The sequence below is a fragment of the Ambystoma mexicanum genome, chromosome 11 (genome assembly GCF_040938575.1).
Source record: "Ambystoma mexicanum isolate Mex_15411 chromosome 11, UKY_AmexF1_1, whole genome shotgun sequence".
Classification (NCBI taxonomy): Eukaryota; Metazoa; Chordata; class Amphibia; order Caudata; family Ambystomatidae; genus Ambystoma; species Ambystoma mexicanum.
Genome location: NC_090934.1, coordinates 410389774 through 410406485, shown reverse-complemented (window position 1 = coordinate 410406485; position 16712 = coordinate 410389774). Strand labels below are relative to the sequence as shown.

The 16712-nt window shown below is 46.6% G+C and overlaps 1 protein-coding gene and 1 long non-coding RNA gene across 2 annotated transcripts in view; both read left to right on the top strand.

Annotated features, from left to right (window-relative positions):
* LOC138503459 (SPRY domain-containing SOCS box protein 3-like) overlaps nucleotides 1-16712 on the top strand; it is a 102563-nt gene that overhangs the window by 76389 nt on the left and 9462 nt on the right. The window lies entirely within an intron of this gene.
* LOC138503460 (uncharacterized) lies at nucleotides 4884-6159 on the top strand. Its single transcript, XR_011279641.1, has 4 exons — nucleotides 4884-5009; nucleotides 5425-5499; nucleotides 5588-5706; nucleotides 5869-6159. It is a non-coding gene; the product is annotated as an uncharacterized lncRNA (long non-coding RNA).

The window sequence follows — 16712 nt, the reverse complement described above, 5'->3', positions numbered from 1 at the left end:
AGGCCATCGCGTACCACTCGCGGCCGGCTAGGTCTGGCCCATAACTCTGCTCCCAAAATAGAAAGAATACTCACCAAGGAACCTATTTGCACTGTGAGAAACCTGAAGGTGTCTCCCTAGCTAGTCCCCAGGGATCCGTCATCCAGGTGGCCAGGGCACAGCCATCGCTATTGGATCCAGTTCCTGGGGGTGGACAAGCGAGGGAGGATCACCTGGATGGGAGTCCTCGGGGAGTGGGAGACCGACGAGTGGGACGCAGTAGTTCCCTTTCTTTGACAAATGTTTCCCCTCCTCTCACGTAGCGCATTCTAAACCACTGCCCCGCCCCCTTTTCCAAAACAAAAACACTTTCGCACAACACAAAGGACAACAGACTACACCGAGCTGTTTACCTGACATCTACCAATACAAGGGTCAGGCAAAGTCAGGCAATTGATCAGAATCGCACAACCTGACGGCCATTTATACCGTCCCCACAGGGATAAAAGGTGGAGCCAGAGAGCACAGTACGAGCACGACAGGCAGCACGGCGGCACAGCCAACGAGGCTACACGGGGCAAGCCTATGCCGAAAAGCAGGTGCGAGGGAAGCTCCCGCGACCGTGGTACCGGCCTTGACTCCAATGAAGAAGAAAAGCCAAGCAGGTCATCACAGCCGGTGAGTCAAAAAGGGCCAATGATAAGAACCAGGCTGTGTTGAGTGAGAATTGCAGAGTGGCAAGTTTGAACCAAGTTCTATGAACTGTGAAAAGAATTGTAACAAGGGTTGAAGGGGGGAAACTGACACCATGTGGATGCTAAGTCAAGAGACTTTGGTCAAGCCCCTTATTAGAGAAACTACAGTTACCAGCAGGCCGTGAGAGAGCCAGCAGAATAGGCCAAAGTGGTCATACTAAGGGTCAAGAAGAATCCCTGTACAATGGAAAGACTTTGATCTACAAACTAACTGAAAGAAAGGGAAGTGAATCCCAAGAGCGGCAAAATCTAAAGTCCCAAGGGACAGTGTGTTTGGAACTGTTTAAAAAGACATTAAGATTTGTGGAATACGATACACGAAGAGTCAGCAACCAGAAGAGTGGGACCCAGGGGTGAAGCCATTACCCTACGTGAAGCTGTGTTAAACAATTGAGAAAGGTCAGTGCCCAGAAGAGGGGGACCCAGGGATGAACCCATCACCCAGAGAACATTGGAAACTAACTTTTCATTTGTCAAAGGAACTTTTTGTTTTGTTATTTGAACACGTCAGGTCCTCGAAGGCAAGAGACTTTCAAGTGAAACAAGACTTAGCCATCGACGGCCCTGATAGCTGAAAGCTTGAGAGTGTGCGCTGAGAGCTGCCATTGGAACTTTTGTCTCATGCTAGAGAGACCCGAGACAGTGCTGTGCTACAAGCTCCCATCTGACCCTGTGCCCAAAACGTGGGGAAGGGAGACCAAAGCTAACGCATCCTGACATATTATCCGAGAACACTTCTTTCTTTTCTTGAGAACTATCCCAGGCCACTTTTTTGTATTAGTTGTGAGGTTTGGCAATAGGTTTCTTAGTATAGGCCCTTTTATTTTGACACAACGCCACTAGGACTGCCTTATTTTTCATTTGATGGTTGAAGCTTGCTCCCATCTTAGATTTAGGTTTAGATTAGGTGTTTTTCCAACCTGAATACATCATTCACTGTTCAATAAACACCCTTGAACTGTGGTCACTTGTGTCTGTCTTACTTGTTGTACCATGAGTTCCTCACAGCACCCTGCCCTTCTTAATGACACATGTATTGCTGTGAGGAGGACGTCCATCTCCTTGTCGGATAAATGCACACCATCAGTCTCAAAATGGTATGGGAGCGAATTCAAACAACTATGCCTAATAAATCCCAGGCCCTCGGATTTTGCAAATTTTTCTATGCTCCTGTTTAATCTGTCCAGATTTTTCCATCCCCGCGATGGAGGAGGCTTCTCGCCACTGCTGACGGGATGTAATTTCCAACCAAAATATCTCTGTGCCTGGTAGCTCTTATGCCAAGATCTGTAGTAGCACCTGTATCTGAGCCAACAAGCGGCCCCTTCCCAATGTGGCAAGGTGATTCCCACCCAAGTGCAAGACCATAAATCGGGCCACTCGCCTCCATCGCAGCTGCCTGTGCACTGTGGACAACAAGGAATGCCACCTCATGCCCAACGTGCCCAGCCAAACCACTTTTGTCTTTTGGAATCCCAAGTTGGAACCTGTACTCCATTGCTGTGCTTTTTTTCTCAGCCCAAACTATAAATGAATGCTCTATAAGCCATACTGCATCCTCTGTCGATACAAGAAAATTGTGTCACAAAATATCAAACCAAGGATAACAACTAGCAAGTCAATTCCTCCTGCGCTGAAGTACAGGTTATTTACAATTTTAGGCTGACCCTCCCTCTGTTCCTTTTTACAAGGGAGGTTAGGGTAGCCCCCTGGCCTCACATATAGTTGGCAGCGGGCAGAATCCCATCTGCCTATCCTCTTAATTGCAGGTGCGGTCATCGACTGCAAAAAGGCTTTGGTGGTGGCCCCTATCCTAAAACTGCGAGGACCAGCATTTACTGTGCATTCCCACTACCCCCAGAGAGGCTGACAAGATTTTCCGAAATTGGTAAATGATCCAGGGGGGCTCAGCTGGCATGCATTAGTAGGCCCTTACACTCCTGATGGGGCCTGATTGCCAAGAAAAACATTAATAGCTGGACAGGGCAGCTGTCCTTGCAGGGGGAAAACTGAGCACATTCTTTATGTGTCCAATCCCTTCTTCAAATCCATCTTGAACTGGAAGCGGTAGATAGATGACATTATTTTTATTTGGGAAGGACTGGAAACTGAACTTTCAGCATTCCTTTCCTGGCTTAACCAGATTGATACCAACATCCAATTTACTCTTGAACACTCGAAGAATCAAGTCATCTTCTTGGATCTTATCATTAAGCATAATGATGGTATACTTAAATGTTGTATTCACCGCAAAACCAGTGCTAGGAATACATTACTGCACTACACTAGTGATCACCCTCGTCATCTCAGGGAGAATCTTCCTTACGGGCAATACTTGCGCATAAGGAGAAACTGCACTGACATACAAGACTACTACAAGAAAGCGGACGAATTGGATACCAGACTGAAAGAGAGAGGTTTATCCTAAGAAACTCATCAAACGGTCACGGAAGCGGGCACGCTTTACGGACCGCGATTCCTTATTGATCACCAAACCCCAGCAGTCAGGGAACAACAAAATGACTTGTGTTCTTACTCACAACATCAAAGTTTTCCAAATCAAGAAAATCATTTTGAAACACTGGGATATTGTTAAACTGGATTTACCTGAGGAACCCCCACCTCGCTTCGATCTCAAAAGGGCTTCGAACATTGGAGACAAGCTGGTACACTCGAGCTTTCACAAACAATCACCCAAAACGGGTTTATGGGATTTGCGGTCAGTTAAAGGGCATTATCCATGCAGTTCTTGCATGGCATGCATCTTTACCAGAAAAATGAAGGAATTTAAAATTGGCGAGCAGGTGTGGACCTTACCTCACCTGACAAATTGCAAAACTAAAAATGTGGTATACTGCATTGAATGTCCTTGCGGATTGAGGTATGTGGGGCAAACAAGCAGAGCAGCACACATTAGAATTTCAGAACATCACTCGCGCATTAGATGCAAAACCACCACGGCATCCCTGGTAAATCACTACATGACTTTGAAACATTCTCCCAACGATATGCTATGGTGAATACTGGAAACAGTGAAAGATTCCATCAACATATCCAAAAGCTTACTGGATAAAGAAGCACGTTGGATTTTTCGATTAGGCACTCACACCCATGGATTAAATGAAGAATTCATCCCACCATTATAATATCATAGGACCTAAGTGACTCCTAACGCACTCTAACAGGGCTCCAGTCAGCCTGGCCATATCATCTTTGCCACATCTTTGCTTCTTGACTTCCTTCCTCTCACAATGGCATCCCCATTGCAGGAAGATGGCAGCACCCTCCAACACCTTCGCTTGAATCATGCGTTTACTCTCTTCAATACAGTATACACAAATTTTGCCAACCTATTTTTCAACGTGGGACTTTTCATCTTCAGAATTTTCATCGCCAAAAACCCAGTTCTTTCAATTTTTTATTTTGGGGGGTGTTTTGTAGGGGTTGGGGTTTGATTATATTAGTAAGTGGGAGTCTGGGGGGGGAACCCCCCCAGAATAAAAAAAACAAAAAACAGGGTTTTTGGCGATGAAAATTCTGACAATGAAAAGTCCCACGTTGAAAAATAGGTCGGCGAAATAATGTAGAACCCTTCAATACTACCTTGGCAGTATTGCACTCTTTACACATCATTTTGGCATTACCACTTGACGATGGTGGCAACACCTTGGCTTCAACTCTCAGAATCGTAATTTTTTTTGCACTCATTTAGGCTCATTCAATATTGAGCAACATATTGGCATACACGACGGTTTACACCAGGGGGCGCACCGGCCTTCAACACTGATTTTTTATTTTTTAGCACCCATTCAGGCTCATTCACTATTCAGCAACATATTGGCATACACGACAGCTTACGCCAGGGATCGCTCCGGCTTTGGACTTATTTCCATCCTTTTCACATGTACGGCGACCTCCTGCAACCGCGTTCGATATGGAGGTTACTGTCACCGTTTCCTGGTACTGAACACACCTCCTAGTAAGGGTGTGTCGCTGGCGACCTATCAGGGTCGGACATGTCATGGCAGCTCACACAGGGCGGGTGCGCAGCCGTCAACCAATGAGGTTCGCACAGCACCAGCCTCCGGCCTGCGGCCTATCAGGGCGAGCCACGTCACATTTCCAGTACCTCGCTTTCTAGGTGGGTGTTGCTACTGCCTACCTATTACTTTCACAGGAACCGCTTGAGCACACACTCGATGCTAGGCTTCCGTGCGAACCTGTCCTCTATGGCTACAGAGCTCCCCGCGCAGCTTGATTCCTGCACTACCGTGGGTAAGTGCTTACACTCCCCATTTTTTACTTCTGCACGTTCATGCATACACAGTGCTCGGCCCCCTGCCGTACTCCGTCGCATTTGCTTCATTCCATTTCATGTGCTCGCAATTTTGTATAGAACTTTTTCTATCACCATCAGTTCCATTATCATTAGTTTCATGTTTAATGGGCTGGACTCGCTTTCCTCGCAGGTTTCCTAAATCACATAGGGAACGTGCCCATGTTTACTCACCTTGTACCAGATATCTGACAGGCATCTAGTACACCTGACTCTATTTACCAAGCCAAGTTGAACAAGTAAGCACTGCTTTTCCATGTTTGGCAATTGTTGATGCCTTTGAGTGTGCAGCACCAATACATTTTCATTATTATCTTTACCAGCTTGAACACTGTAAATACAATCTCTTTCTAGACTGACTTCAGGTGGCGAACCCAACACTTTAGGATCCCATCCTTTCACGGGTACCATGGCAGCATTTCTACCAAGGTAGGCATATGCCTGTCCCCCTCTCTTATATATCTATTTTAGCTCTAACTCTGAGTCCAAACTCTAACCTATATACTTTGATTTATAGGTTTTACAGATGAGTACTGGTTCTTGATCTCTCACTAGACACCTGTGCTCACGACTGGCACTGAGGTGATTTTTGCGTCTTGAAACTTTGTCTAGAAGATTCCCCCCGCATTGATTTGGGTAAGGTTCCTTTTCTGCACAGACCTAATCAGTAGTCATATTAAAATCCTTTCAAGAAATTGTTTAGGTACCCTGTCTACTTAAGATAGTCGACTGAGAATCATATCGGAATCTTTATGTTATTTAATATTTAGTATCTTTCGTTTGTCTGCTTCCCTGTAGGGATTATTATTTCTTACTTTGCCCCAAGGAAGGCGTTTGTCTGACATCAACAGCCTTACAGGTGGCCCGCCGAAACGTAACTTGGCCTCTTTTTATTGGAACCCCAACCTTTTTGAAACATCATTTCGAGACCGTTCTTTTTGACATGAATAAATGTGAAAAGTTTACGTAGGCAGATCTGTTTAAGTGAATCTACACTTTTGCACAAATGTATTTATTTATTTTTCATTCGGTTTGTGTTTCATTTATTGCTCAATTTTGGCAAATGTGTTAATTTATACCTTTGCTTATATGTACTGAACATTCTGTTTGTGTTTCATTCAGCTGTTTAAATTCTGATGCTTCAATTTTTACATGAACCTCGCTTTCATTGTAACTGAATGTTAATTTGCTATTATGATTTCATGAAAAATCATGTTCCTTTTTCTTGTCAAATAAACCCTTAAAAATGTTTTTATAACATTAGCTTTATATTATTTCTGATTCCTTCAGATTATCTTTAGTTGTTTCAAGGAAGAACTTTTGGATATCTTAGATACCATGATCACTGACCATGTAAATTAAGACTATAGTCTACTAACTCATTGTTTTACAGCTTTTGTATTTTCCAGTTTGAACAGTCCTTGTAGGGGGACCCATACATATCGACCCACTTTCCTTTTCCCTCCTGATCGGTCTTACATTTTCTCAACCTGATCCTTTACCCCTCTCCCATGCCTCTGGTGATAAAGGCAACATCACCCACTGCAAGGGCCTTTCCTGACTGATCCTCTTTGCCGGCTGCTGACCCGGAAAGCCCCCAAAAAATGTCAGTGCAAAAGCAAACCTAAACAGTGACACCTCAGGCATCGGAGCATACGTCAGCCAGGGCTTTAAGTAGTTTCTGCAATAACTTAAAATGGATTGGCTTGTGCGCACCTTTCTGGGTTGCCCAATGCACGTGACACACTCAAAAACATACCACAGCCCTGCTGGTACCTGGATCTTACGCCTGGTGTGAGCGATCACTCCCTAAGTCCCAGAGCATCCTGTCCACAACACCAGATGCCACCACTTGCTTGTGAACTGCGCCCCCTTCTCCCTGGCTGCAGGAAGGGCTTTCTGGAACTTGGTCCACTGAAAACGAGGAAGAGCATCAGCAGCAGTATTAACAACACCCTGTACATGGTGAGCCCTGAACTCTATATTCAGGTACAAGCAGATTTCTACCAATTTCCTCAAGAGGCTCAGTACAGCAGGGCAAGATGCGGATTGTAAGTTTATGGCCTGAACCACTACTTTATTGTCTGACCAAAAATGCACCCTTCTGTTCCCCAATTCCTTTGGCCATAACATGAGGGCTACCACAATAGGGAAGAGCTCTAGTGCCATGATATTCTTGGGCCTACCCTTCTTGCGCCATTGGGTCGGACATTTCTGTGCACACCATTCCTGCCCCAGGATGACCCCAAAACCTTAATTTCCTGATGCATCCAAATACATCTGTAGCTCCCTACTTGTTTCCCACATGGTTCTTCATAACTGCACCCCATTAAACCCTAGCAGGAATGACAGCCACATTTGCAAGTCTTCTTTTAGGGCAGAACCAAGCCAGATATGATGGTACTTCTGTGTAACCCCTGATGTTGCCCTGGCCAACCTGCATGTAAACTTCCTGCCCGCTGGGATAACCTTGGAGGCAGAATTCAACTTGCCCAGCAGCTGCTGGACCTTTTCCAAAATGGTCCTTTCTTTGGATAGATTATTCTCTATCTCAGCAATCAGCGCCTGTACTTTATCGGGGGGCAACCTGTCAGTGTCCTTTGTTGTACCGATTTCAATACTCAAGAGTGTTATCAGTTCTGTGGGGCCCTGTGTTTTTTCAGGTGCCAGCAGGATGCTCATCCTGGTCATCAGGTTCTGGAAGGAAGACAACGCATGAGCGCAGTCAGCCGACCCTTCCCTGCCTATGAAAAGGAAATCATCTAGGTAGTGGACGATGCTTCCCTGCTGTTCGTTCCCTGCGTGCAGCCCATTCCAAAAAAGTGCTGAAAGCTTGACATAGTGCGCATGACACTGAGCAGCCCATGTGCATACATTTGTCAATGTAAAACCTGCCCTTCCACTGAAATTCTAACAGGTGGAAACTGTTTGGGGGTGCACCGGCAGCAGCCAAAATGCAGATTCTATGTCTACTTTGGCCAGGGGGGCCCTCCTGCCCATGCTGGCCACCAACACCACGGCTTTGTCAAAGGAGACATCGTGTACTGACCTGTGCTCAGGGTTGAGCCAGTCATTGACAGACATGACAAGTGGTGGATCAACCTTAACTTGCCCTGTTCCTTCTTGGGCACAATGCCCAATGGAGAAACTATGAAATTGGACAAGGGGTTTGGGGGGGGAGGGGCCAAAGGGACCTACCTCCCTACCCAGTTCCAGTTCCTTCTTTATTTTTCAGCATACTACCTTTGGCTGTTGAAGCGCAGAGGGTACATTTTTTGCAACCCTGACCATCAGTGGACCCCCATAAGGTATCTGGAAACCATCCGCTCCCTTGCTTTTGGGTAATCATTTAACAATTCCTGCAGCACCAGTCTGTCAACTGTGGGGGGTCCTTTTTCCCAATTGGATCTACTGGTCACCTCTGTGTTGCTCACTACCCCTGCCGCTCGCTGTGGTGTGGGTACCCCTGTGGACAATGTTGAGGCTGCTACCCCTTTCTCCCTTTGTCGTTGCGCACCTAAGTCAACCACTCCTGTGGACCCTTGTTGTTGTAATGGTGCTACAACCTCCGGTGTGGCTGACAGCCCTAGTGCAGCAATATAGGTCTGTCCCCCCCATTACCCCAGCGATTGTGGCAGGTTCTGAGGGGCCTTCCCAAACTCTCCTTGCGCCTTGCGGTCTCAATGGTGGCCCCTTCCCTAGGTGGCTGCACCACTCCCCGCAATAACCTCAGCATTTCTTCCAATGCCTTCCCAATTTGCCTATTTTCACATTCATTACCCATTGGAAGCTTTAGTGTCGGACTTAATTCCCCATTGCCCAACTGGTTACTTGTTGGTGGCATCAATGCACCACCTATTGCCCCTGCCCTAACTCATGAACTGCTAGCAGCACCGACTGCTGGACTACACCAGAGCGCTGTGCATGATCAGCCGTAACCTGTAACAACATTTGTTCTTGTAACCTAACCGCTGCTGCCTTACCCCTCGGTTGATGCACTGTCCTTTTTCTTTTTGGTTGAGCTTTGACGGGCATCTCACTCGGCGGGAGGTGCCATTGCTGTGGGAGGGCAGGTCTGGGCCTGAACTACCTGCTGGTGTGTAGGCACCTCCTGCTCTTCTTCCGGCATAGTATTTACCCAATTTGTGCCCTTCCTGCGTATTTTCTCCTAAATAATGCCCACAACACGGCCTCATCCTCAAACACGTGACTACTGTATTTATATTTGTATTTTATTATTTGTATAGCGTGCCTGGCCCAAAGGCATCTGGGGGCCTATCTTAGGTTACACAGACAGGTAATTTACAAACATGAAATAGGTAAAAATACAGTAAAAATACATAGTACAAGTAAAAATACAGTAGTGTATGTAAAGGCAAAATAGAATATTACAATGATACAACAACGTATGGGTGGTCAAATCCAATGATATTGCAAAGTTGCAGAGTTACATACAAATGCTAAAAAGAGGTGAAGTCGCGATACAGGTTTGGCCTGGGCAGCATTGACAAAGAAGCGACGGGTGTCTCAAATGTCTTGAGCTGAGAGCCACAGTTTAGTTTTACTCTTGAAGGATTGAAAGGAGGGCTCAGCTCTAATGGCCTTGGGCAAGGTATTCCATAATTTAGTCGCTAAGACTGGGAAGCTCACTCTGCCGGCTTTCTGGAGCTTGAATCTGGGAAGGGAGAGGCTGTGGTCTTGGGCAGCTCTCAAAGGTCGGGTAGCTGTATGTGGGGTAAGTCAGTTAGCCAAGTAAGGAGGGGCCTGGTTCACCAAACACTTTTGTGAGGGCAAGCGTTTTCAAGGAGATTCTTTGCGCAACAGGGAGCCAATGTAGATTGCGTCTATGGTCTGAAATGTGCTGATTTCTAGGAATATTTAGGGAAGCTCTGATGGCATTATTCTGTGTGACTTGTAGTTTATTTGGGTTGCATTGGCTAGTCCCTAGATACAAGGCACTACAGTAATCAATCTTGGACATGACAAGAGTTCTAGCCAAAGTGGTGCAATTAGCAGTGGTCAGGAAGGGTCTGCAAACTGTAATGAGATTGCAGGTATAGGCAGATGCTGAGCTGACAGCATTGGTTTGTCTGGACAATGAAAGTGTAGAATCAAGGTAAATGCCGAAGGTTTTGGTATCCTTAGAGACCTTGATAGTATTGCCGTCAATGATGAACGACTTGAAGGAAGGGTTAAGTGTATTAAGACGTTGATGGGATCCTAGAATGAGGAGTTCCGTCTTGTCATCATTGAGGCAAAGTTCATGTTGGGCCATCCATGCTTGAATAACAATGTAAACGTCATTCAGGGATTTGGTGTCCACTTCATAGTCACCCGTGATGGGGATGAGTAGCAGGGTGTCAGCGTAATTAGTATACGTGACACCCAGATAGTCAAGGACATCAAAGTGAGGTTTGGTGAGCACATTATAAAGTGTCGGTGACACACACGAACCTTGGGGGGCACCACAGTGAATGGGAGAAGGCTTGGCAGATCCTGATGGGGAGAATACCCGCATAGATCTGTTTTCTAAGAAGGATCTGATCCAGGAGGTGGCAGAGTCTGAGAAGTGGGCAGCTGATTTAAGGTGTTGACAGAGATATTGGTGGTTGACCAAGTCAAAGGCTGCTGAAAGATCAAGTAGGAGTAGCAAGGCTAGTTTCCCATCGTCATTCAGCACCTCAATCTGGGTTTTAAGGTCAATGAGGGCGGTTTCAATCCTGTGCCATGGCCGGAAACCAGATTGCCTAAGGCCAAGGAGTTTGTTAGCTTCCAGTTATTCCTGCAGGTAAGCAGCTCGGTCCAATATTTTGAGCATAAAAGGGACCGTGTTGATAGGCCTTTAATTTGTTGGTATGGTAGGATCGAGTGATGGTTTTTTGAGCAAAGGGATGACCCAGGCGTCCTTTAAGTTGTCTGGGACTATGCCTGATTTGAAGGACAAGTTTATGAAGGCGGTGATGAAAGGAGGTAGGTCGTGAGAGGCCTCTTTAATAATAGGGGCAGGACAAGTGTCGCCTTGGCAGTTGGATGGTTTGAGCTTATTGAGGATGTTTTCCACTTCAGCGATGGTAACTGGAGAGAAACTGAATGGTTTGTGGTTAAGGGTAGCCCGGGTGTTAGCACTAGTGGGGGGATTTTGTTGCGGGTCTATCTGCAGGGAGCTTTGCTTAGCTTCGATTTTAGATTGGAGAGTGGCAATTTTGTCCAGGAGTGCTTTTTGTATGTTCAAGCACCATGTACTATCTTTAGTGCAGGAGTCGGGTGGGGCTGCAGCAGGGGATTCAAGTTCTTTCAAAATGTTAAACAATTCTTTAGTGTTAGAGTCTGCTTGCGTGATTCGCATGTTGTATGTATCTTTTTTGGCTTGGAAGATGGCCTCTTTGTAGTTAAGGGATGCTATGATGAGGCTGTCCTTATGGACATCAGAAGGATGGCTTTTCCATCCGGCTTCAGCATTACGTTTTTCTTTACGTAGCACTCTCAAATGCGGTGTAAACCAGGAGTTAAGGTGTGCACGTGGTTTAGCTTTCCTAAGTTTCATTGGGGCAATGGAGATCAGTGCTGTGAGTATGGCATGGTTGTAGGTATCAATTAGTGCAGTGTGGTGAGAGCAAAATGTGGAGGCTTTGTTAAGGGTGGGAATGATGAGTGGAAGTAATTTATCGCATGTAATGCCCCTTTTTATTTCTGGTGCGCTGAGCGGGTGCGGTGGCTTGTTTGGGGCGTTGATTGGCTTGTATGTTGAAGGTGATAACATGAAGGTCTGACCAGGTGCAAGGTGCGTTAGACTGTAGGCTAATGTTGCAGTTGGAGTCAACTAGCCAGTCAAGTGTCCTTCCCTTGATGTGGGTGGGTTCTTGTATGTGGTGAGTGAACCCCAAGTCTGTTAAAGTGTTGGCAATGCCAGCTGCAATGGAGTTGTTAGGGTCTTGGAAGCCCAGGTTAAAGTCCCCCAGTAAGAAGATTTGCGATTTAATTTTGAATTTGTCCACTAATAGGGATGTAATGTCATCCGAGAAGGTGGTGATAGGGCCGGGTGGTTTGTAGATCAAGTGTACGGTTGCAGTTTAGTTGGGTGAAATGGGAAGTTTAACTGAGAGCAGCTCCGCTGATCGAATCAGTTGGTTGGGCATCACTCTGAGGGCAAGTGAGTTTTTATGGATAAAGGCAACAGTGCCGCCTCTTTATTGAGAGGTGTTGCGGTCGCATCTAGAGATGGAATAATCAGTAGGTATGGCGAGGGAGAGTAAAGGTCCACAGACTGCGTGTAGCCAGGTCTCTGATATGGCAAGGAAATCAAGATCATGGGTGGTGATGAGGTCTGCAATGTCCAGCGCATGGGCAGGGAGTGACTGAGCGTTGACCAAGGCGCCTTTAATTATCCTATCTTTGGATGTGTTGGCTAGGAGGTCGTGAGTGGTTGTGGGTAGGGAAGTAGCGGGCACAGGGTGTCTCTGGCTAGTAGGTGGGGATTTAGCAGTGGTGCAAGGCTTTCTGTGTGTGAGTGGCTGCACAGGAGATTCTAGAGTCCAGTCTAGTGTTTCTTAGATGCAGCTCACAAGGTTGATTAAGAGTAGGTTTTGTAGCAAAGTGTTCAAGCCATAAGGCAGGGGAGTTTAGGTAAGGGTTGGAAGGTGAAGGTGTGGCGCTAAACAGTGTGTTGCTGATAGGGTACCTTCCTGAGGTGTGGCCTTGGGAGGGAGGTAGCTGGTGAGTAGGTAGGTTACAGTTGGTGCTACTGGCTGAGTTCAACATCATAGAGGTAGGTATCTCAGGGTGACTCAAGGTAAGGCTGGTGGAGTGGTGTTGAGTGGTGCTGTGGGCGGGTGTCCAAGCTAGTAAGGTTAAAAGAGGGAACAACATGTGAGTGATCTGAGATAGATAATGCGAGGGCATATTAGGCAGTAGCGAGGCAAAGGAGGAAGACATGGCGAACCGGGCTAAGAAGTATGTGGTGAGCAATAGTGAACTGGAATGTGTCAGATCTCAGTAGGGACAACTAGGTACTGGTAAATTAGATTATATTATCAATCATCTACTCATCTAGCACTCTGGTAGATAAGCCTGACATAAATGCAAATGAAGCATACTGGGCGAAGTTGGCCTCATAGGTTCTCTAACAAGTGAATATTGTAAGTTGAGGTAATGCGACATCAGTGACAATAAGAATTGTTAGTTCTGAAATATAAATGCAGCTGATGGAGGGTAACATCGACGTCTGAATCAGCAAGCGTTAATACATTTCGTGACTAGCGAGGTCCGCAATATGCAACATGTCAGTATGCATTGAAGCATTACATGACAAGATGTGAGGCAGCAAATGCCAAATAAGAGTGGGGCTATGATATTCGTAGCATGACAGAGTCCAAGGCAACAGAATACAGTGAAACGCCAGAAGTAGCTCAGTAAACGATGGGGTGTTTCATGACAACATGTAGAGTAGCGAAGTGCAGGGAAATAGGAGGTGCATCAATTAAAATATTCTGCTACCGGGAATGCGTTGCGTGATGCCGAATAACACTAGAGATTACATTAGCAACGTCATGACAGGTCGTAGATAATCACATACACATAACACAGATAATTCAAAAAGCATCACCTGCAGTCGTTGTGAAATATAGTGTTCTGCCTCTCGTTCTGGTACGGTAGTGAGGCAATAGTTGTTGGCGACAGGGGGGCCGGGGCCGTTGCAGGTAGTAAAATGATGTAGATGCAACAGATATGCCCAGTGGTGTGACGATGCTGCTAGAAGTGGTAGAATAGATCGTTTCGCCTGAGGCCAATCTGGCCGTGTGGGCAGTTCGCAATGATCGTAGGCAGTCAGATAAAGTGGTCGACGAGTAGAATGGGGCTGTTGGAGCCACCCTTGATGCTGGCGAACATGTCTGGTAACCCATCTCCCGATATTCCTAACAGACCTAAGGGGGACGGGAACAAAATTCAGCTGTTATTGCGTGTATATCGTTCACTTCCCCTGCAGGCTTCCCTGAGCAGCCCTGAAAGGCTCCCATGCCCTACAACATTATACTATACGGAAGTTATTCAGAGGGCACTTCCTTTACTTTAGATCGGTTCTGCAGCCACTTCTTTCCACCTGAGTCGCACACAGAAAGCTGTACCAAGATTTTTCAGCTCTTCCTTTGTACTTTGACCGACCTGCCAATGGCCCTCTGGCCTTACAGGATATCCTTGAACCCGTGTTAGCACACAAAACAATCCGTTATCACTATAAAGTTAGATATTATAGCATTTGTCGTTACCCCCCTGGGACTCCGAATTCTTGTCCTGCAACCTTTATAAATAGCCAACAAATAAGTAAATAAATCACCATCTATGTCCTGCCCTTTATTTGTCATGCCGTTAAGTACTCTTTGTCGAATTTACCTTGATGGGCTTAATGTGTAACTGTGGTAGTAATGTCTGCCACCCAAAAACATACCTTAAAAAATTAAAACTATTCTTCCTATAATTCTCCGTATATTAAACACATGCTGGTGTGACATACTGAATTACCAAATTTAAACGCGTGCACAGCTTAACCTGCCACGCCCCCATTGCCCCATCGCAGTGCATTGCTCTGTAAACAAGGGGGACGACTGTATCTGTTTACATTACCAGCGGTGCTAAAGACGCCATGTTCCCCTTCACCAAAAGAGAAAGGCACTTAATGTAGAATCTTTGCGACCAGGAACAAGTGCCTGCCGAAACTTATAATAGTACTGTAACTCTGTTAAGGCCGCAAGCCCCCCACAAGCACCCACAAAGCAGCGCATTGATGTGAAAGGCACAAATGGAGCAAGCCTAAATCGCAGGCCATCGCCACAACAGACAACTGCAGTCACTGATGCGCACCATCATTATTACTCATCAAAACCGTTGAGCTCAGCTATAGCATGAAAAGGGGGATTGTATTTCGCAAATTCGCCATGCACGCATTTGTTAAATCACCATTGGAACGAAAGTTGCCAAGATGATGTTTGTCAATTTACAATTGGCGCGAAAATCACTATGTTCCCCACAACAAAAATGTATTTAGTGCGCATTTAAACAAAATATCCCCTTTAATGAAAAGGCACTGTTACGCTCAGTGGTACAGCCCAAACAAAAACCAGGCAGCACGGGTGACCACCTCATGAGCCCCTCCCTGGTACACAGCCATCGCCACAAAGAAAGGACACACTTTTGTGGCACAACTGGGACGCTATATGAAAAAAGAAAGCACTGCACATTTGGCACGAAATAAATTCCATCTTGACAGCCCTCCCTTTGATCCTGGTCCCCAGAGAGCCGCCATGCGCCACGTCCGTGCGGCACTGCGCCTGTCGTACTCCCCCGCAACCCAGTTCATGGCATTGCACCCAGCAAAACAGGCTCGACCTGTCCCCCCTGCCCCCAAAGACTCATTCACGCAGTGCACCGAAATTGCAAAAAAACATCTCACTGCCTCATTTAATAACATTTCCTTTTAAAACAAAAAACGTTGCACATGAAAAACTACCCTAGCGGTGGGGGCGTGGCTTGGAGGGCCGATAAAACAGTCGCCTCCGTGAGAGCGTCTGCAGGATCCCGAGCCCGAATGGCTTTAACCGTTGGTTCCCCTGTGCGGGGGTATGCTCGGCGGAACCCTATGCGAGCAAGTCAAGCCGCCTCTGGTGCGAAAACAGAGCCGACAAGCCGGCTTATTCGCTCAACGCACTTCAGAGAGGGAATCCTGGCCCTCAGCAAGATGGCGGCACCTGCCAGACCCGTTAGGGGAGGGGAAGCGCCATGCCCTATGCCCCGCTTGCAACATGAACCGTGTCGACTGGTCTTTCATGGACCCAACACTGAAGGCATTTCAATTTGGCCCCAATTTCCGCACCATGGTACTAGCCAACTACGTGGCCCCCAAAACTTCTCTAAGAATGAATCAACATAAATCAGCCCACATTCCACTCGCATGCGGAACGAGACAAGGATGCCCACTATCCCCACTGATCTTTACCCTAATCATGGAACCCCTACCCAGAGAGTCCGCAATAACAACACTATCGAAGGAATGTCGCTAAAAGGGGACCAATGCAAGGCGTCGTTATATGCTGACGACGTGATGTTGTCACTCACGAATAGCCATAGCTCGTTATTGCCAGCCTTTGAATGGGTGGCAGGCTTCTCCATCAACTACACCAAATCGGAGGCCCTGGGAGTTAATCTGTCAAAGGAGACACTGCACCTCCTCCGCCCAATCTGCCTGCTGAAATGGAGCACCATGACAACCAAACACCTGGGAGTACATACTGCGACCGACCCCAAAAAGTTATTATGCAGCAAACTTTCCCCATCTATTTAGCGACCTAAAGGTAGACCTCAAGAGATGGAGACCCAGGAGATCTCACTCCTGGGGAGGGTGACAGCATGCAAAATTAATTTACTGCCAAGATTCCTGTACCTTTTTGTGGCGCTGCCAGTGGAAATCCCCCTAAAACCTCTCCTTCAATTACAGAAACAAATTCTCTGATTCATGTGGAAAGGGGGGAAAAGCGCAGATCCCACAAAAAGTAATGTCAGGGGTAGCTAAATGGGGGGGGAATGGGAGTACCCTATCTCCGCAACTATTACATGGCGGCCCAGCTAACACATTCCCTGGCATGGACTAACTC